This window comes from Schistocerca serialis, chromosome 8 (genome assembly GCF_023864345.2).
Source record: "Schistocerca serialis cubense isolate TAMUIC-IGC-003099 chromosome 8, iqSchSeri2.2, whole genome shotgun sequence".
NCBI classification, from domain to species: domain Eukaryota; kingdom Metazoa; phylum Arthropoda; class Insecta; order Orthoptera; family Acrididae; genus Schistocerca; species Schistocerca serialis.
In genome coordinates this window covers 104,437,714-104,458,697 of record NC_064645.1, presented here as the reverse complement: position 1 = coordinate 104,458,697, position 20,984 = coordinate 104,437,714, and the positions used below count along the sequence as shown (strand labels likewise).

At 44.7% G+C, this 20,984-nt stretch overlaps 1 protein-coding gene across 1 annotated transcript in view; it reads right to left on the bottom strand.

The window, feature by feature from the left end:
* Positions 1-20,984, bottom strand: part of LOC126416207 (uncharacterized) — a 1,274,366-nt gene that overhangs the window by 655,223 nt on the left and 598,159 nt on the right. The gene's annotated exons all lie outside the window — the stretch shown is intronic.

The following is a 20,984-nucleotide window of genomic DNA, read 5'->3' as shown; positions in this document are numbered from 1 at the left end:
TTGCTAACGAAAGTACGAGCTTATAGGACATCAAACAAAATTTGTGAATAGGACGTAGCATGTTATGTTGGATGCAGAATTATTGTCAGAAGCAGAAATAACTGAAAGCGTGCCTCAGAGACTCTTGTTGTTCATGTTGTTTGTTAATGAACTAGCGGACACTATTAATAGAAATTTCAGCCTGTTACAGATGGTGTTGTTATCTATAACAAAGTACAGGGTGTTTCAAAATGAATGTACGGATTTTAAGGCTTTGTAGTACGTATTACATTCACCTTACAATTATAAATAATACACCAAATGAAAGAGAAACATAAACAGTTTTTCTTACAATTATTCAGAGTGAACACCGAACACACATCGAGTCGATTGGCGAGTTGTTCCGAAAGCTTGATCAATGTGTCAGGAGTAACTTGTAAGGTGTCAGGCAAATCCAACACCTTCCATGAAAACCCTGACATGATAGCAAATGCGACAGTATGTCACATAGTTCCGAATAAATCCTGACATTAAATTCACCAAAGTAATACGATCAATGAGTGAGCAAATGGAATACCACAGACTAACACAAGAACGCCTAAATGCGTGTCATACCTTCCCACCGTGAAACAGATGCGGTTCCGGGGGGAGAAACGAGAACAGAAGCCGAGAGCAGAATCGTGTAGGCTAGGAGGCCCTACGATAAGGGACGGACACCCACGTCGCCAGCTGACCGCCACAACCCCCCCCCCCCCCCAGCCCATGTTAAAAGATAGAGCCCTCCAGCCTCCAGAAGAACAGTATAGATCTTACGATAACACTAAAAGGGCCACACCAGCTGCAAGTTTTAGCGTGAGACTTTTTCGCGTCTCTGTTACGTTGCAAACGTTAAAAACATTGCCCCACCACGGAAAGTATAATGTTTCTCATTGGATGGACAGAATTTTTGTAGGCGGAGCTTAAGGTTAACACTGAGACCCTGACTGGTCAGTTGAAAACACAGCCACATAGATTTTCTTAAACCAACTTCGGTAAATTGCAGTAAGGAGAAGTTAGGAGAGAGTTGCTTCCGAGACGCCGAGGTGCGTGGAGCTGTGCCGCCCGCCGCCCCCTGACGCTGCCTAAACACCGACAAGGTAATGAACGGACGTGATGCCGCATTTTTGAGTGCATAAGGCTTCACTCAGAACTGCAGAACTCTCATCTGTTACATCCCCTTTTTGCGTAATACTAGTGTCGATCGTCAATTAAAGCTCATGGTATTCACATTTGCTACATAAGTTAAAATCTGAAACGCGATGATTTTTCTGTTACATAATTATTGAGAAGCCACATCAGCCACTGTAATTTACGACAAGCTAAATAAGTAATTAAAGATAATTGAGGGTCACTGTAGTCCATTTTGATAGTTTTCTCTTTTATGAAGCTTAACTTAAATCTAGATTATAGATGTGATATGACATAGGTCATCCTTCGATCCATTGTAGAACTTGGAAACCCATTCAGGGAATATTCGTTCACATTTTTGCTAAGCGCAGTTGGTTTTTATCATCCTCTATTAAAATATTTCCTTTTATCAATAGAGCACTTTATAAACAATGTTTTGTGAGTAGAATAAAAATTCCAATGCTAAACTTAACTGCTTTTTCGACGTTATTTTACCAGCTGACTAAAAATAGGAAAGCCTTGAACCGCTTCCACTAAATTTAGTTAGTATTAAGACTCTTTTACTGGGAGTGCAGTGGAGCTGACGCTGAAATCATTAAGTATTTGGTTATATCATCGCTAGTCTCACTGAACTCTTCTGAACTCTGCATATCATGTGTGGTCTGGCGTCTCCTTACCAGCAACAGGTCCCAGGTTCAAACTAGTCAATTCACTAAAAAAACACGAGCAGAGGGTCGTTGCGCGGAAGTGGTAGGGAGACACGACTTAGAACAAACAGACACCAAGCAGAATGTTAGAAACTGTTGCAATAACACTACTTCTAAAGTCGGATAGATCAGCTGCTATCGGAGGCACATACACATAATCGCGCCAGATCGTGTGTGAATGTGGAGATTATGCATAAAATGCTGTGTCAACCGGCCCCTTGCGCCCAATCCACCGGTCGGATACAACGTCGTTTAACCAGTCGCGTACTCAGTTATCCCAGTGAGGCGGCGCACTATCTTGCTCCCAAATAAATATGTGTTGTTCAGCTTGTTCTCATTGAGGCACGGGGAATAGCTGTAGCACATCAAGATAAGAAACATCAGGTACAGTTGATTCACCGAAACAGAAAGTCCCATAAACTTTCCACGGGGCTAAGCGTGAAAGACGCGCACTCGTTCAACACGTTTTTCAGTCACTCTTTGTCATTACATTTTCTTCCCATCGCACACAGGTATGCAAACAAAACTGTTTGAGTTGCTCTTTCATTTGGTGTATTATTTACAGCTGTAAGTTGAACGTAATAAATGCTACAAAGCCTTAAAACCGGTATGTTCATTTTGAAACACCCTGTACTATGTATTGTTCATACTATGTTGTAGCCTCTCCCCGATGTTGTTCAACCTGTATATTGAGCAAGCAGTAAAGGAAACAAAAGAAAAATTCGGAGTAGGTATTAAAATTCATGGAGAAGAAATAAAAACTTTGAGGTTCGCCGATATTGTAATTCTGTCAGAGCCAGCAAAGGACTTGGAAGAGCAGTTGAATGGAATGGACAGTGTCTTGAAAGGAGGATATAAGATGAACATCAACAAAAGCAAAACGAGGATAATGGAATGTAGTCTAATTAAGTCGGGTGATGCTGAGGGAATTAGATTAGGAAATGAGGCACTTAAAGTAGTAAAGGAGTTTTGCTATTTGGGGAGCAAAATAACTGATGATGGTCGAAGTAGAGAGGATATAAAATGTAGGCTGGAAATGGCAAGGGAAGCGTTTCTGAAGAAGAGAAGTTTGTCAACATCGAGTATAGATTTAAGTGTCAGGAGGTCGTTTCTGAAAGTGTTTGTGTGGAGTGTAGCCATGTATGGAAGTGAAGCGTGGACGATAAATAGTTTGGACAAGAAGAGAATAGAAGCTTTCGAAATGTGGTGCTACAGAAGAATGCTGAAGATTAGATGGGTAGATCACATAACTAATGAGGAAGTATTGAATAGGATTGGGGAGAAGAGAAGTTTGTGGCACAACTTGACCAGAAGAACGGATCGGTTGGTAGGACATGTTCTGAGGCATCAAGGGATCACCAATTTAGTATTGGAGGGCAGCGTGGAGGGTAAAAATCGTAGAGGGAGACCAAGAGATAAATACTCTAAGCAGATTCAGAAGGATGTGGGTTGCAGTAGGTACTGGGAGATGAAAAAGCTTGCACAGGATAGAGTAGCATGGAGATCTGCATCAAACCAGTCTCAGGACTGAAGACCACAACAACAACAACTGTACTATGTAAAATAACCTGTACAGATATCCCTGCAGACACTGAATAATATTTCAAGGTGGTGTCATGATTGACAACTTTTTTCGAATGTACAGAAACCTAAAATTGTGCACGTTACAAAACGGAGGAAATGAGTACAGTATCAACGAGTGACATCTGGGAGGCAATTCATACAAATATCTCGTTATAACAATTTGTGGTAATATGAAATGGAATGATCACATAGGCTCAGTCATGAGTAAAATATATAGCACTCTCCGGTTGTTGGTAGGGTATTGGGAAAATGTAGTTACTATACAAAGGATAACGCTTACAGAAGTCTTAGAATGGCAGTGGTTTGCAGAGAATGTATGTAGACAGATGCAGACAGACCAAACACGGTGCAGCAAATCACTCCAGTTCAATGGTAGACAACACGGTACGATGAGCAGTTATAGCATTCAAACCCACATGCTTGCTGCAGGTGTTCGAGTCACAGACAACCAATATATGTTAAATTGTCACAGATGTAATTTAGCTTAGTTTGTATCTTTGCTCGAATCAGTTTTTTTTCGTTTTATGCAAATGTTTTACAATGGCAATATTTTAAAAATATATCGACGGAGGACGATAGTCTTCATCTATAGCGATCTTTGACAGCTCTGTAGATTGCCGCATCGGAATAGGACGCAGTTTCCATGGCAACTCTCGATTTACCTCCGCTAGCATCGTCTCACTATCGATATAGCAACCTTTGGTGCATCTTTTACAGAATTGACATTAGGGGGCGGCATACTTTTAGCTGATCTTAAATCTTTAACATTTACAGTTTATATCTCATGACGAATAATGAGACTTATGTGATGTTACGATATAATATAACCATAATTCACTTTTTAGTTATCTCCAACATGTTATATCGAAAGAGGCCGTTGGTCCTCGCCTATTGTAATCTCTGACAGCACTGTAGACTGCCAGATCGGAATAGGACGCCGTTTCCACGGCAAACCTCGCTGTATCTTTGGGAGTAGCGTCTCCCTGTTTATTTAACAACCTTTGGTGCATCTTCGCAGAATAGACGTTAGAGGGCAGCATACTTTTAGCTGATCTTCAACCAAGTAACCTTTATATTTTAGGACGAATAATCATTTACAATGATGTTGCGATGTAATTTAACTATAACGCATTTTTTAATCTACTTCTTGTGCTTACCTAATCATAGCCGTCTTTCTGATTGGCTAGCGTTGATGCCACATTCAGGACGATTGGCGTGACCAACCCTGTTTAATAACCCTTCTTCCTTGTCCGATTAGCAGTTAGCGTCGAGGGTCGGTGCAACTTGCACCACGGAGTCCACCCACCGTTCTGGGTATATTTATTTATTAGTTCTACATTTTGCTATATATACTTACTATTAAAACGATCCCTCACTGTGGTAATATGTGTTTTTCAGAGTCTGAAGATGGTTCTTAAATAGAATCGAAACCGGTCACTCCAATAAAAATAAAAAGTTGCGATCAAGACTGTTTCTAATATTTAAGCAATATTTTTGTCTTCGAACGCTTGCATAAAAAGCGTTTCACCAATCACTTAAGGCAGCTTTCGAGTAACGACTACACTATCCAGTCACATTAACGGACCACCTGTCAAAAGCCTGAATAACCACCCTTAGGAGCGGAGACGTGCAGGACGTGTCAACAAGGTTCTGGAAGGCATCGACAGGAATCTGGAGCATTGCTGACTCCAGTTCCGTGGTCAGCTGCGCTACATTTCTCGGTTGAGGATCCGTGGCAAACATCCCGGTAGGTGTGGTCCCACAGACTCTCGATTTGGTTTAAATCCGATGAATTCAGTGGCCAGGAGAATACAGTAAACCAGGGCTTCCCCTTGGGGGTCCGCCCGCTCTTTCTAGGAGGTCCGCTGCCACCTTTCACCAAATCGTGTAAAATAATGAGTAAAATTATTGAATAAAGATGTGAAAACCAAATTCATCACAATTTTCTTTTTTCGTGTGAAAAACATGTTTACTTTTACTTCAGGTCGTATTCCCATGCAGCCTTTGCGGTTCTCAAGCGAGAACGCATACACAGTTTAGTGCCGGAGAATGCGGCTTCTCTGATCGACTGTTTCGCGGCAATACGGGGGTCGTTTGTGCGCCGGCTCACGGCGCTAGGTGCGCTGAAACCTTTTACGCATGCGCGGAGCGAGCTTTGTCGACCAATCAGCGAACAGTTTGGACGTGACGTTGATTGATCTTGGAGGAAGGCAGCTCCAACGTGTGAAATGTCAATTACAAAGTAATTTTAATCAGGCTATAGTGTGTTGAAAAGAGGGAGTAAATCCACTAGCAAGTGTCTGGATACAGTGGGAATTCAAATTGTATCGTTAATTTCAAGGTGTTTTCATTCATATCTAATCCAAAGACTATACATGCTTGGGAGGGGGGGGATGGGGGTCATTTGGAACATGGAACATGGCACTTGCATTTAGAAGCTTTCAGTTCCCATGGGTTTCGCTCTGAAAGTTAAAGTTACTGTGCTCTTGACTGAAGAAGGGGTCCGCCAGCTGAAAAGGTTGGGAAGCCCTGCAGTAAACTAAGCCACGTGCTCCTCGAACCACTGAAGTACACTGCGGGGTCGGCGGCACGTTGCATTCCCCCTACTGCCAGATGCCTTCGTACCGAGGATGGTTCAAATGGCTCTGAGCACTATGGGACTCAACTGCTGAGGTCATAAGTCCCCTACAACTTAGAACTACTTAAACCTAACTAACCTAAGGACATCACACACATCTGTGCACCACGCAGGATTCGAACCTGCGACAGTAGCGGTCGCCTGGTTCCAGACTGTAGTGCCTAGAACCGCTCGATCACTCCGGCCGGCTGTACCGAGGAGAAACAAACTGCATGTGGGAGTGGACACGGCCCCCAGTGGTAGATGAATACTTTTGTTGATCCATTGCGCCTTTCAGTATGGCGTGATCTCCCAGGGAATGTCACTAAAACATTTCACAGATAATAACGATCTCTTCTTATTGCAGGGCATTCGCTTCCAAACGTTTCACGCCGTACAAGCCAACGGCCATCTGTCCGATGGAGCGTAAAACGTGTTTCATCTGAAAACTTTACCTGTCGACACTCAGTGGACGTCCAGAGTCGATACTGGCGAGCAGATTCCTGCCTTAGCCGCGATGAACAGCTGTCAGCGTGCGTGAAATCAGACACCTGCCGTGAAAGCCTGCGTGCAGCAACATTCAGTAAACGGTCGTTGGGGAGACACAGCTGGTAGCCACCTCGTCCATCTGGGCGGTCAGTTGCCCAACATTTCCACTTCTGTTCGCCCGTACACATCCCCGCAGCCGTCTTTAATCCCCTGTCATCTATAGCCCCTGATGCATTACAGTTGCCTCGGGGCAGGTTTTGGATAGCGCCATTCGACCATGCATGGTACATTCTGCCGCAGTGGCACACGAACAGTTAACAAACTTGGGCCTTTCGGAAATGTTTCCACACTTGGTCCGAAATCCAATGATTATGCCCTTTTGGACATAAAATAAATCGCTCCGTTTGTGCATTACGACGACTGCACTGTTTTCCGCGTCCCCCCGATACGCTTTATATACACTGGTCTGCTAGTACTGCCACCTGGCGCCCAAGATTGTTTATTGCATGTTGATTGCGAACATAGGCAGCGGTAACATTAATTTGACTTGTCCTCGTATTCCCTGCATCTAATCATACAGTGAAAGCTTTCACGACTGGTTGTTTCAGCTGCTGAGAATTATTCCGGGTTGTATGGCCGTAGTCCATGGAATTCAGTCCCTGACGTTTCGTCCAAGGCTACGTTGGACATCTTCGGAGGTGCTCCTGGTTGTGCTGAGTCTTGCCGACTGACGAGTCGGACGTCGAAGAGCGGCCTAAATACTGTGGAAAGTGGGCGTGGTCTGGATTTCTCGTGATAGCAGATATAAACCTTGTCAAAGACAAAAATTTTTAACTATCGATTATAGTACGTCAAAGATAAAAACTTCTCATCGATTCTGTAGCGCCACAGTCCATATATCACTGAGTTTCATGGCTTCTTCTTTTCTGTTAAAATTATCCCCATATTTATATATTCCGATGGCTTCTGTATATAGCCGTGGATAATAGTTCGTCGTAATACATAAAATTTCAGTTTCCGAAAATTTCACTACGTGATCACCTGATTGAAGAGCATGTTCCGCCACGGCTGACTTGTCTGATTTTCCTAGTCGGCAAAGACTTTCATGTTTCTTCAACCGTGTATTCACACTTCTGTTTGTAGTTCCAATGTAAACATTGCCACACGTACCCTGTATACACCACTTGCAGACACAGGGGTACTTTTATCCTTAACGGAACGAAGTGCTTGGCCTATTTTCTTAGTTGGTCTGAAAATCGGTCGAACGTCATGTTTCCTTAGAATTTTGCCGATTTGATCCGTTACTTTTTTGATGATGGGTAGAGAAACCGTGTTCTTCCATCGCTTTCTCCTATCGTTGTCCTTAGGCCTCCTGTTATTTGATCGCGAAACTCTATTTATTTCCTTACTAGAGTACCCATTCTTCTCAAAAGCCTGCTTTAGGTTTATTAACTCGGCGTCCAGGTGTTCCGTCGTACAAATCCTTTTAGTTATGTCCACTAGACTTTTAATTACACCTCTTTTCCGCTGTGGATAATGACTGGAATCTTATGCAAGTATCTGTCGGTATGTGTAACCTTCCGAAAGACTTTATGTTTCAAGCTGCCATCAGTCTATCTCATGACGAAGACATCCAAGAAGGATATTGCATTGTCTTTCTCCATTTCCATGGTAAACGGGAGTTTTTGATTTATACTATTTTAATAACAAAAGAATTCCTCTAAAGCTTTTTTGCCATGTGACCAAACAAACAAATGTATCATCCACGAAACGTCAGGGATTGAAGAGTTCCATGGACCACGGCCATACAACCCGGAAAAATTCTCAGCAGCTTTCTTCCATCTGTTTGAAATTTTGAATCTAACCTTTGCAAGAATCACTCCAAGCGACATCACACCGGGAACGAAATTCTCCATACTGCGCAGACATATAAGTCTGTCATCGTACGGCAAGCAAGTCTTTTAATATTGTAAATAGTGCCATCCGAGTAGGCACCACAAATTTGAAATAACTGGCTTGTACACTCCTGGAAATGGAAAAAAGAACACATTGACACCGGTGTGTCAGACCCACCATACTTGCTCCGGACACTGCGAGAGGGCTGTACAAGCAATGATCACACGCACGGCACAGCGGACACACCAGGAACCGCGGTGTTGGCCGTCGAATGGCGCTAGCTGCGCAGCATTTGTGCACCGCCGCCGTCAGTGTCGGCCAGTTTGCCGTGGCATACGGAGCTCCATCGCAGTCTTTAACACTGGTAGCATGCCGCGACAGCGTGGACGTGAACCGTATGTGCAGTTGACGGACTTTGAGCGAGGGCGTATAGTGGGCATGCGGGAGGCCGGGTGGACGTACCACCGAATTGCTCAACACGTGGGGCGTGAGGTCTCCACAGTACATCGATGTTGTCGCCAGTGGTCGGCGGAAGGTGCACGTGCCCGTCGACCTGGGACCGGACCGCAGCGACGCACGGATGCACGCCAAGACCGTAAGATCCTACGCAGTGCCGTAGGGGACCGCACCGCCACTTCCCAGCAAATTAGGGACACTGTTGCTCCTGGGGTATCGGCGAGGACCATTCGCAACCGTCTCCATGAAGCTGGGCTACGGTCCCGCACACCGTTAGGCCGTCTTCCGCTCACGCCCCAACATCGTGCAGCCCGCCTCCAGTGGTGTCGCGACAGGCGTGAATGGAGGGACGAATGGAGACGTGTCGTCTTCAACGATGAGAGTCGCTTCTGCCTTGGTGCCAATGATGGTCGTATGCGTGTTTGGCGCCGTGCAGGTGAGCGCCACAATCAGGACTGCATACGACCGAGGCACACAGGGCCAACACCCGGCATCATGGTGTGGGGAGCGATCTCCTACACTGGCCGTACACCACTGGTGATCGTCGAGGGGACACTGAATAGTGCACGGTACATCCAAACCGTCATCGAACCCATCGTTCTACCATTCCTAGACCGGCAAGGGAACTTGCTGTTCCAACAGGACAATGCACGTCCGCATGTATCCCGTGCCGCCCAACGTGCTCTAGAAGGTGTAAGTCAACTACCCTGGCCAGCAAGATCTCCGGATCTGTCCCCCATTGAGCATGTTTGGGACTGGATGAAGCGTCGTTTCACGCGGTCTGCACGTCCAGCACGAACGCTGGTCCAACTGAGGCGCCAGGTGGAAATGGCATGGCAAACCGTTCCACAGGACTACATCCAGCATCTCTACGATCGTCTCCATGGGAGAATAGCAGCCTGCATTGCTGCGAAAGGTGGATATACACTGTACTAGTGCCGACATTGTGCATGCTCTGTTGCCTGTGTCTAGGTGCCTGTGGTTCTGTCAGTGTGATCATGTGATGTATCTGACGCCAGGAATGTGTCAATAAAGTTTCCCCTTCCTGGGACAATGAATTCACGGTGTTCTTATTTCAATTTCCAGGAGTGTAATTCAAGGGCCATTAAGGAAGTAGTACGTTACCATGTCTCCTAAATTTCTTATTTCAGTAACTTCCAACTTTTACATTTCTTACCTCTCTCTTTAGATAACTATTCAAAAGTTTGATCGATTTCTGACGGCGCCTTTCGTGTGACCTTACTGAAAGCTATCTACATCTCAACTCAATTTTCTTAGCGTGCTAAAAAATCTCATGCAATCTGTTTAAATCTGACATTTTACGTTGCTAGCTAGAGTGGTAACAAACGGCTTCAGCCCACAATAACTATCATGTGATATAGTGATTAAAGGCACTTCTGACAAATCACGATTCGTCGCCTACTTGTACCCACAATACTCGTCTCATCTATGTATTTAGGCATACTCGTCGCTAAGCCAAGTAATCAACTTGTCTTTGTCCAGTGGTTACGATGTTTTTAGCAAGATTTTTATGTTGTAACTTGACGAGTTAGGGTGGACATAGTTGCAAAATAGTGGCGTCATGTCATAATTTGACTCTCGGAAATGTATTATGACCCGCGTGAAGCAGTTTGGTACGTAAATATCGAACTTTCTCGCCTAACAGCAGAGCTGCTAGACGAGACATTTTGCTGGTGGTGTCTGGAAAGATCGCCACGTTGATCTACTCAAGAAAATCATCGTAAGTAATCGCCTGTGTCAAGTGGTTCTGCCAGGATCGCCTAGTGAGTAAAAATAAAATGACTTCTCAAATGCAATCATATGCATCGGAAGAAGTACAAGGAAGGGCGTCTCGTCCAATATTGGGTCAAACGGCCATCCTTTTCAGCCGACATATTGCCTCCTGGACAGCATATTAGGAGTGTCAGGAGATGAATAATTGCTTCCTGAAAGGCCGTAATGGGAAGGAATAAAGCGCAACTCATTATAAAAGACGTCGGCGACGCTTGAAAGCACGAGAGCCCCAGAATATACGAGGCCCCGTTAAATTTAATGGGTGCCGAGTGGCGGGGCTTATAACTCTCTAATGGTGTTTAGGAGCGGCGTCCGATTTACGGCGCTCGTTCAAGGGGGTTGCAAATTGGAGCGGGACGAATAACGACATAAAGCAAGGGTGGGTGAGGGGAGGGGGATAACGGCATAAAGCACCGGGAAGCAGACGGGACCAGGGCGTCGACTGGCGCTCTTGACCGTGACGATACTCTGGCGCCAGCGGTGGCGTCTGAATGGAACGACAAATCACAAGTGGTTGTGAATTACGAGTATTTTGCTACGAACTTTCGCATCTGACGTTATATCCGCCTATTTAATACACTCTCCTCAAGTATGCAAGGCAGCGTGTGGCATGGTCCCCAGCCTTGTGTGAATTCGGAGTCCATTCTGGCATATCGATTCCATCAGTATGAAATAGATTTGTTGCGTATTACGTAGATGTCAATATCGCTGGATTCTTTCATGGTGAAATACAACCAGTCATCATTTATTCAAATAGAACTCGCGCTCTGAGTGATTCGTACAAATTTACGCTACTGGCCATTAAAATTGCTACACCAAGAAGAAATGCAGATGATAAACGGTATTCATTGGACAAATATATTATACTAGAAGTGACATGTGATTACATTTTCACGCAATTTGGGTGTATAGATCCTGAGAAATCAGTACCCAGAACAACCACCTCAGGTCGTAACAACGGCCATGATACGCCTGGGCATTGAGTCAAACAGAGCTTGGATGGCGTGTACAGGTACAGCTGGCCATGCAGCTTCAACACGATACCACAGCTCATCAAAAGTAGTGACTGGCGTATTGTGACGAGACAGTCGCTCGAACACCGTTGACCAGACGTTTTCAATTGGTGAGAGATCTGGAGAATGTGCTGGCTAGGGCAGCAGTCGAACATTTTATTTATCCAGAAAGGCCCGTACAGGACCCGCAACATGCGGTCGTGCATTATCCTGATGAAATATAGGGTTTCTCAGGGATAGAATGAAGCGTAGAGCCACGGGTCGTAACACATCTGAAATGTAACGTCCAATGTTCAGAGTGCCGTCAATGCGAACAAGAGGCGACCGAGACGTGTAACCAATGTCACGCAATACCATCACGCCGGGTGATACACCAGTATGGCGATGACGAATACACGCTTCCAATGTGCGTTCACCGCTGATGATGTTGTAAACAGAACCTGGATTCACCCGAAAAAATGACGTTTTGCCATTCGTGCACCCAGGTTCGTCGTTGAGTACACCATCGCAAGCGCTCCTGTCTGTGATGCAGCGTCAAGGGTAACCGCAGCCATGGTCTCGGAGCTGAAAGTCCATGCTGCTACAAACGTCGTGTAACTGTTCGTAGAGATGGTTGTTGTCTTGCAAACGTCCCCATCTGTTGACTCAGGGATCGAGACGTGGCTGCACGATCCGTTACAGCCATGCGGATAAGATGCCTGTGATCTCGACTGATAGTGATACGAGGCCGTTGGGATCCAGGACGGCGTTCCGTATTACCCTCCTGGACCCACCGATTTCGTATTCTGCTAACAGTTATTGGATCTCGACCAACGCGAGTAGCAATGTCGCGATACGGTAAACCGCAACTGGGACAGGCTACAAAATGGTTCATATGGCTCTGACCACTATGGGACTTAACGTCTTAGGTCATCAGTCCCCTAGAACTTAGAACTACTTAAACCTAACTAACGTAAGGACAGCACACACATCCATGCCCGAGGCAGGATTCGAACCTGCGACCGCAGCGCCTAGGACAGGCTACAATCCGACCTTTATCAAAGTCGGAAACGTGATGGTACGCATTTCTCCTCCTTACACGAGGCATCACAACAACGTTTCACCAGGCAACGCCGGTCAACTGCTGTTTGTGTATGAGAAATCGGTTGGAAACTTCCATCATGTCAGCACGTTGTAGGTGTCGCCACCGATGCCAACCTTGTGTGAATGCTCTGAAAAGGTAGTCATTTGCATATCACAGCATCTTCTTCCTGTCGGTTAAATTTCGCGTCTTTAACACGTCATCTTCATGGTGTAGCAATTTTAATGGCCAGTAGTGTGTGAATTATAATAATAATAATAATTATTATTGGAGTGGCTATATAATAATAATAATAATAATAACAATAATAATAATTTATTGTAATAATAATAATATAGTGTGGCTGGATGGTTTGGTGCAAGTTTTGCTATTGGACGCCAGTTCGGCGTCTATTCTGTCTATAACCTTCCCCAGTTAAGGCGACCTACAGTTTAACGTGGAATCAGAACTACATGGTTTTTTTTTTTTTTTCTGGCGACTTCTCATAACCATAGTAGACATGTTCCGGGATGTAAGTGCATGCGTTCTGTGTTTAACAGACATTAAGCCACACATTGCATCTCGACTGGCCCTGATCTAAAATCCACAGAGAATGTTTGGAACCATTACGAAGAAGGCGCGAAACGTAGCAATCGGCATGCCCGCAGTTTTGGTAGCTCAGTGTAAGGGCCGTTACAGGCTTCCGCTGGATGAGGGGTATCTGAAGAAACTTGTGGACTTAGGCTATTCTCTAAGCCGTGTTACAAGGTGTTAGATTTACGTCTCCTGGGGATGATTTTGTTTTTTTCCATTTCTAACAGTTAAGAAACTTAAATACACTCTAACACAAAAAAGAGGCACCAGAGGGAGTAATCCGAATGGGACGAAAACCGGTAGCTGTGACGTACATGGAAAAATAAAATGTTACTGTTTCAGAAAAATTAGACGATTTATTCAAGAAAATGAGGATTACAAACTGAGCAAGGCAATAACGCGTGGGTCCACCTCTGGCCCTTATGAGAGTAGTTATTCGGTTTGAGTTGTTGGATCTCCTCCTATCATGCAATATTCTGTCCAACTGATGCGTTAACTCGTCGAAATCCCGAGCTCGTTGGAGGGCCCTGCCGATAATGATCCAAACGTTCTCAACCGGTTGGGGAGGTGGGGGGAGGGGGAGGGAGGAAGGGGAGATTCGGTGACCTTGGAGGAGATTCGACGACTTTTCTGGCCAAGTTAGCAAGAAGACAACCAGTAGAAATTCACACCATGTGCGGGAGGACATTATCTTGCTGAAATATAAGCTCAACATGGCTTACCATGAAGGGCAGTATCGTCGACGTACTTTTGCACTGTAAGGATCCAACGGATGAGAGCCAAAGGGATGGTGCTCTGAAGCGAAATGCCACCCCAGACCATCACTCCTAGTTGTTGGCCTGTGTGACGGTTGACAGGCAGGTTGGTATTCCATCGTTGTCTGAGGGATCTCCAGACACATCTTCGCCAGTCATCGAGGCCTGGAATCTCCTTGACTAAATTAGAATTGTGTTCAGGGATGAGTCCCATTTCGAACTGATCCCCAATGGAGAGGCCCTGGACAGCAGAGAGACACCAACCTGACTCTCACCCACCATATGGCCCGACAACCAGGATGATGGTCTGGAGCCTTATTTCACTTCACACGCAGGTTGTCATCTGCGGAAATTTACAGCAAAATTGTAGCCGACCATGTTCTACGCCTCGTTTCGTTGCTCTTCAATGGAAGCCATCTGGGCTTTAATTTCAGGAAGCTAATGCCCAGCTGCACACGGTGAGAGTTTCTACTGCTTGTCTTCATGCTTGCCAAACCCTAACTGGTCAGCAAGGTCGCCGGATCTCTCCCCAACTGTGAACGTTTGGAGCATTATGGGCAGGACTCTCCAACCACCTCGGGATTTTGCCAATCTAACGCGCCAATTCGACAGAATTTAGCATGATATCCAACAGGAACACTTCCAACAACTCTAACAATCAATGATAATCCGAACACCTGCTTGTATAAGGGCCCGAAATGGACCAACGCTTTATTGACTTGCTCAATTTCAGAAGCACTTTCTCTTGAATAAAGCATCCAATTTTTCTGAAAATGTAGTCATTTGTTTGTCCGTACATGTACATCACATCAACCGATTTGTTCCCAATCGGATAATTCCTTCATGGTGCGTTCTTTTCTTTTTTTCTTTTTTTATCTTGGAGTGTGTAACGGGTGTAAGTGCAGACACTTACTAACCTGTGTTACCCTACTACATACCGACATCAGTGTGTGGGTTGTTTCTTTCTCTGCGTCAAACAGTCTTCCCGCAAACATGTCACAAAATTTACCACCAGATGTTTTCCCGTGTTGATGTGTGGACGTGTGGACTCAAAGCGGTTAGTCTATACTGACAGGGGTAGTCCAATTAGCAGTGCAGTTACGACTGTGCAGGGGAAAACAAGTATTAACGGCTTGCTCTCGGTACATTTACTTGGAGGTAGTAGTCAACCTAAAAACATACAATTAATAAGAGCTATAGTTATTATGTTGCAAATTGCTGATGTAATATTGTTCAGTACACCGTTCTCAGTCATTAACAGAAATATCTGTTCTTATACCCGTTACAGCTTGTACATCAGTGATTTTGTTTAGCAGCGTGATTTGCTTCATCCATGACGATTTATTCCATTGTGACTTGGTAGCCAACACTTAATTCACGAGTACTTCTGTAATACGTTTAACTTCGTTTCCAGTCAACATTCGTATGCTGTGATGTATACAACCGGCGTATTTGAACTGTTCCGGCAGCGCCGAGATATGCGCTCTCGTTAAGGCGCTAACACACTCGCCTAACGAAAGTAGATGAACGAAAGTCACTATGTTTTGCCGAACGTTCGTCGCCGCCGCACTGGCATTCGGTGTGTCATCCTCAACAGACCAAGCGGTTGGGACAAAGTGATTCGGCCGTATAGAATCACAGTTGGCTCTGATAAGTTGTCGAGGTTGCTCCCATTTTGTTACTTTTAAAAAGTAGCATTTCAACAAGTTTCACCGGCCGATATTATGAGGGGAGAAGAAGATCTATCAGTCGTAGCCTTTGCAACATTTTTCTTATTGCTAGAATCTGATCATGACAAAAAGCTGTAGAAGAAGACGAAACGACGCTGGTGGATGATATCTCTTAGCAGGGAGCAGTATGATGGGAAAAAAGTGAAGTCTACCCTAAAGCTGAATTGAAATATGGGACATTTCATAATTTTCTGCGAATGAGAGTTACAGATTTCGAACTGTTATAGCATCATACAGGCCCTAAAGTTTTCAAGGATAACATCTCTTTTAGAAGAGCTGTACACACAGTGGAAAGATATTTTGAAGTTTATTGCGTAATTTGCATATCCGTAATATTACATATATTCCGCCCAAGTCAGCGTAGCGCAGCGGTAAAGGTTCACGTTTTTAGTCATAATTCTGTGACCATGTTATAGACCATTCTTCGATTTAAATTCTGAGGAAGACACTCCTAGCAGTGTTGAAACCCGGTTAATTCGTTAAAAATAGTGGCCGAGATCTGCTTTCTTTCAATTGTATCCGTAAAGATTTCATTTCCTTCTTCAACTCGTCCACATTATTATCTAACAGCTCACTGATTTCCCTTCAAGATCATAACCGTTTCAATTTCTTTTTTTTACAGCCACAGTTCGTAGGGTCCCATGAACATTCCCATTCACGATAAAAGTATCAACTTAAATGCTGTCTTCGCATTCCACACATCACTCCAACATTTTGAGACCATAAATCCATAGATAGATAGATATCCAGCGATCACAGGCCTCGCAGACTACGTGCTGCTTCCACAAACTGCCTCCATTCCTTCCTGTTTTGTGCCCGGTTTCTCCAAGTGTCTTCAATCCCCAGGACTGCTAAGTTCTTTGCAGGATCTTCCATTCAGCGCTGCCTTGGTTGTCCAGTGGGCCGTTTGGTGTTTGGTTTTTTTCCTATAGTGCTATCTTCGCCTGTCTTCCATCTGGCATACGGGCTAAATGGCCCACCCATTGTATTCTTTTGCTCTTCCTCTTCTGTAGGATAGTTGGTTGTCGCAGATAGTTGGTCAGAAGGTAGATTTCCTCGTTTTTCCTCCTCCTCCATTCTCCGTTATCTAAAACTGGTCCCCATACCTTCCTCATTACTCTTCTTTCGAATATTAATAGTTTTTGCTTTTCGCGCTTAGTCATGCTCGATATTTCTGAACCGTACATTACTGCTGGGCATATCACTGTGTTCTAGATTTTCATCTTAGTGTTCACTGAGATCGATTTAGAGCGGAGCGTCTCTCTAAGGGAATGCATGTATTTCTTTCCCACTGCTATTCTTTCCTTGTTGTCCATTTTTATGGTGTTTTCCGTGGTAAACCAAGATCCCAGGTATTTGAACTGGTGTACTCTCGTGACACTCTTGCCATCTATCTCAAGAAATTTTTCCTGCTCTTGTCTTCTTCGTAATTGCATGAACTCTGTTTTGTCTTGATTCACTTTGAGCCCTACCTCCTGTGCATAATTGTCCACTTTCTGGTACATTTCTTTCAACTCATGCTTTGATTCACTTAGTAGCACTATGTCATCTGCATATGCGAGACAATTTAAAATACCGTCCATCTGTACTCCAACCCACTCCTGTTGCCTACACTCTTTTATTACTTTATTTGAGATGACATTGAACAGAAAACATGAGAGAGCATCCCCTTATCTGAGGCCTGTCTCTATCTCGAATGTTTCTGCTGTGGCTCCTCGGAAACGTACTGCTGCCTTTGACCCTTCCATACAAGCTTGCACCGTTCTCACTAGCTCCTCAGGGATTCTGAAGTCCCGCATTGCATTTTATAGGCTATTCCTGTGGATGCTGTCATATGCACGTTGAAAAATAGACGAACAGGCTGTAGCTATCTTTATCATATTCCCAGTGTTTTTCAAACAATTGTCTTAATGTGAAAATGTGATCTATTGTCGGTCGGTTTGGTCGAAAGGCAGCTTGGTACTCCTGTATGTTGTTCTCTATGAATGATTGCAATTTTCTGAGTATAGTGAAGGGCAGTACCTTATACGTTACATTCAACAAGCTGATTCCTCTGTAGTTACCATATTCCATTTTTCTTCCCTTCTTTTATATTGGGTATATTACAGCCAATTTTCATTCTTCTGGCACTGTCTCCTTCTCCCATGACAATTGGATCAGTTTATATATCTCTAAGTGTAAACTCTCAGATGGTTCAAATGGCTCTAAGCACTATGGGACTTAACATCTGAGGTCATCAGTCCCCTAGACTTAGAACTACTTAAACTAACCTAAGGACATCACACACATCCATGCCCGAGGCAGGATTCAAACCTGCGACCGTAGGAGCAGCGCTGTTCCAGACTGAAGCGCCTAGAACCGTTCGGCCACAGTGGCCGTCCTGTAAGCTCTCACTTCCCTCCTTGATTAATTCTGACGTTATTCTGTTCTCCCCTAGGGCTTTGTAGTTTCGGAGTCCTTTTCTTGCGATCTTCACGTCTTCTTCGTAACTTCCCATTCTTCTTCAACTTTCCTCCGTAGTGTCTGCAGGTAACATCTCATCTGTGTCTGAGCGTTTCAACAGTTCTGAGAAGTATTCTTTCCATCTTTCTACAATTCTTTCCTTGTCATTTATCAAGTTGTCATTCTTATCTCTACTGGCAAAAGTTGGGCTCTGAAATCCACGTTACCGATTTTTTGTGTATTGCAAGAATTGCCTTTAATTCTTGTTTTGGCTCTCTGCCCTAACTTGTTCTACCAAACTGATTAGATATGTTCTCTTCTCTGCTCTTAGGATTCGCTTTGTCTCCCTTCTGACGTTGATAAAATATTCTTTTTTCTGCTTATTCTCCCTGTCAGCTAGCCACTTCTCCCTCACTTCTCTTTTCTGTAGCCTTCTGGCATGTCTCGTTGAACCATTTCCTTTCCTTCATTATCTTCTTTCTTCCCAATATATCCTCCGCTACACTTAGTACCATGGAAATTATTTTTTTCCACTTTTCCTCTACGTACTCTCTTGTTTCCAGGGTCTCTAGGATCTCCAACGGTTGTTGATTTCTATAGCTTATTGCTCTTTAATGGCACTTTCTCGTAAATTCTCAACATTCGAAGCAGTTTCTAGTGCCCCTTATTCTTATACCTGTAGTTGAACATGCGTTTAAACCTGCACACAATGAGGAAGTGGTCTGACGCACAGTCGGCTCCCCTATACGACCTGACGTCCATGACTCTATGGCTATAGCGCTGGTTCACCAAGATGTGATCTATATGGTTGGTAGTTCTTCCATCCGGTGAGCACCATAAATCCTTAACAGTTCACAAATGCAGAGCAAATCACTACTGAACTAACGAACATTCGACACGGTGGTTTCCTATCCCTTCTCACCGCCGACATTCGGAACCAAAACCAAGGCCAACCGCTTCGTTGGCTCCGTTGCGCCGCCGGTACGCGCTAAGCAAATTTCGGCCAACGAAGCGGTTGGCTGGTGTTCATTGTCCTTTTTTGGTATAGTGTGTATACTCCCTCATAACTGCCTAATATCGTGTAGGGCCCCCGCGAGCACGCAGCAGTGCGGCAACACGACGTGGTATGGACTCGAGTAATGCGTAGGTAGTGAAGTAGTGCTGGAGGTAACTGACACCATGATCCTGCAGGGCTGTCCATAAATCCGTAAGAGTACGAAGGGGTGAGGATCTGTTCTGAACAAAACGTCGCAAGGATCCAAGATATGCTCAATAATTTTCATGTCTGGGGAGTTTGGCGCCAGCGGAAGTGTTTAAACCCAGAATAGTGTTCCTGGAGACATTCTGCTGCAATTTTGGACGTGTGGGGTGCCGCATTGTCATGCTGGAATTGCCCAAGACCGTCAGAACGCCCGGTGAACATGAATGGATGCAGGTAATCAGACAGAACGCTTATGCACGTGTCATCTGTCCGAATCGTATCTAGACGTATCAGGGGTCCCATATCATTACAACTGCACTCGCCCCATACCATTACAGAGCCTCCATCAGCTTGAACAGTCCCCAGCTGACATGAAGGGTCCATTATTTACAGTGTTTAGAATGGCCGTGATGTTGGGTCTGAGTGGGGTACGGTCAAGTGGGGTGTGCCCCAGGGATCAGTATTGGGGCCACTCCTGTTCCTTATTTATATAAATCAAATGCCTTCTAATATTAAAGGTAACTAAAATATTTCTGTTTACTGATGAGACTAGCTTCGTAGTAAAGGATGTTGGGGGCAACGTTGGCTCGGTTTCAAATAAAGCAGTTCATGACATAAGTTCATGGCTGTCCATAAATCCGTAAGAGTACGAAGGGGTGGTGATGTCTTACGAAAAGCACGTTGCAAGGCAGGGTCCATGGTTTGATGAGGCTGTCTCCATACCCGTACACATCTACCCGCTCAAAAAAATTTGAAACGACACTCGTTCGGCCAGGCAACATGCTTCTAGTCATCAACAGTCTAATGTCAGTGTTGACGGGCCCAGGCCAGACGTAAAGCTTTGTGTCGTGCCAGTCATCAACTGTGCGCGAGTGGGCCTTCGGCTCAGAAAGCCCATATCGATGACGTTCCGTTGAATGGTTCCCACGCTGACACTTGCTGATGGCCCAGCATTGAAATCTGCAGCAATTTGCGGAAGGGTTGCACTTCTGTCACGTTGAAAATTCTCTTCAGTCGTTGTAGGATCTTTTCCCGGCGGCAGAGATGTCGGAGATTTGAATGATTCTAGAACTGTCACGGTGGAACCTGGTGGCCGGTAATAACACCCAACAATTAACTTTATTTCTCCTAGCCCAGTTGAACGTGTCCAGATAACTTCACAATCACACTCTACTTCGACCTCAGTAGACACAATGTTTTTGTCAACTTCAATGAAGACAGCACCTCCTACGGTGTCTAATCTGTCTTCCCGATACACGTTCCAACACTCACTAAATATTTCAGAACTTCCTAGCTCAGGGTTCAGCCAGGTCCCAGTCCCGAGAATCATTTGCGCCCCACACGCTTCCTGGAGGGCAGTAAATTCAGGAACTTTATTCCGAACACTCTGAAAATTTACTGCTAATATCTTGATAGCTGAAGTGTCTTTACACTGAGCGCGTCCTGATTTCCCTGCCTGAACATCGAGTGGTGAGTGTTCATGAGGACACCTCGCACTAC